The sequence below is a fragment of the Rhagoletis pomonella genome, unplaced genomic scaffold, assembly GCF_013731165.1.
Source record: "Rhagoletis pomonella isolate Grant_MI unplaced genomic scaffold, Rhpom_1.0 Rhpom_scaffold_00002, whole genome shotgun sequence".
Classification (NCBI taxonomy): domain Eukaryota; kingdom Metazoa; phylum Arthropoda; class Insecta; order Diptera; family Tephritidae; genus Rhagoletis; species Rhagoletis pomonella.
The window spans coordinates 16365051-16366812 of NW_023458556.1; the positions used below are offsets into that span (position 1 = coordinate 16365051).

The 1762-nt window shown below is 33.8% G+C and overlaps 1 non-coding gene across 1 annotated transcript; it reads right to left on the minus strand.

The window, feature by feature from the left end:
* Positions 1 to 856: 856 nt before the first annotated feature.
* Trnae-uuc lies at positions 857 to 928 on the minus strand. Its single transcript has one exon. It is a non-coding gene; the product is annotated as a tRNA-Glu (tRNA).
* Positions 929 to 1762: the final 834 nt, after the last annotated feature.

The window sequence follows — 1762 nt, forward strand, 5'->3', positions numbered from 1 at the left end:
CGACATAAGCTACTTTTCCATACGAACACAGAAATATTATTTACTATAAATCTCCATACCTTAAATTGCTCTAAAAATTCAGAGTAACAAATTCGAAATTTAGGCGAAAATTTTTTGAATTTTTTATATGTTGTATACAGTTTGAACCCTTGATTTTCATGGATTTAGTTAAAGCAACAAAAAAATTTTACTTGAAAAATATTGCGAATATTAAAAAAAACTCACCAAGTGCTTTTTTGAGTCATTGTATTTGTCTGTAATAACTCAGTTGAAGTTTTTCAAATAGTGAAGTCTCGTTGCTGCATTTAGTTTCATCACTTCCACTTTTGGTTGAAGGAAACTGAGAATATGCCAATAATATGACTCAAATACCGTATAATTAGTTAAATAAAAAGTTCCTTAAAAACAATTTTAATTCTTAATTGAAATAACTAAACAAATAAAAAAACACAGGTTTAATTAAAATAAAATATAAAAAAATAACAAAACTATAGCAAATTTTCTTCTAAGATGGCCATGGAAGGCATGGGCAAACTTTCTTCTAAGATGAGAATGGAAGACATGGGCAAGTGGATGGTAAATTTTTTTTTTCGGCAACCCTGTCCACGGCTATCTTAAAAATTGTAGACGGGATTAGAGTACCATGTTGTACTAATGTTTTGTCGAAATAAATGAAATAAAATAAAATATTGCATTGTCATGCGGTTCTGAGTTAAGTTTGAAATTTCAACCGTCGTCATCGTCGTCAAATAAACATACTTACATACATACAAAACAAGTTAAATAAAAGCTTGTAATGAAATGTAAAATTGATCTAAACGTAACATGAATGCAACAAAAAATAAAAATGTATATCTTCCCATACCGGGAATCGAACCCGGGCCTTCTGGGTGAAAGCCAGATATCCTAGCCACTAGACCATATGGGAGGTTGGCAACGCTAATGCTAAATGAGTTCAAAACAATTGCAACCCGGCCACTTTTTATTTACGTATGACTGCTGGCAGAGAACTTAGACAGCAGAACAACAACAAACGTCGAAGTTATTTTTATAGCAAAGCAGCGCAACGCTTTGTTGGTAAGTGTTGTCTTTTTTTTTGGTTTTATTTAAGAAACAAAGAAAAGTAAAAGCAACGGAAACATACATCGATGTGTGAGTCCATTCAGACATACCCTGTAGTGAAAATCCAACCCATTCAGTAAAAATACCAGTTCATTAACTAGTGCGAGCTCAAGCGATGGTGTCATCTACCTTCGAGTTGTCAAAGACAAAAAAGAGCAGCAATCAATTGCTTTTCTTAGAAATTGTCAGCTTTGGCGTCGCGGGTAAACTACCTACCGATTCTGGTTCTGAGATCGCAAAACGACATTCTAATTTCTTTTACCCCATCAACAGCTATACTACTAGTATTTTTACTGGTAAATGCTGATACATAGCCAGACAATTGACATCACCGGTCGCTTATATTGAAAAAGGATAGAGCTTGAACTTGTTAGGCTGACACCCATATTGGTACCATTCTAGTTCACAACTAACAGCGTTCCCTGCTGGGTATATACATATCGTTAGTATAGTATGGAAAGGGCGTATCTCACATCGTTGCTGAAAAGCAAAAAAGCCACATCTAACTAAAATTTTTTATTGCATAAAATGATGTGGGGACTTATAATTCGATGAAATGCATTATAATCAATCAAAAGGTGAATTTTGGATTTTTAGTTAGTTACGGCTTTTTGTATTTCAGCGACGATGTGAATTACGC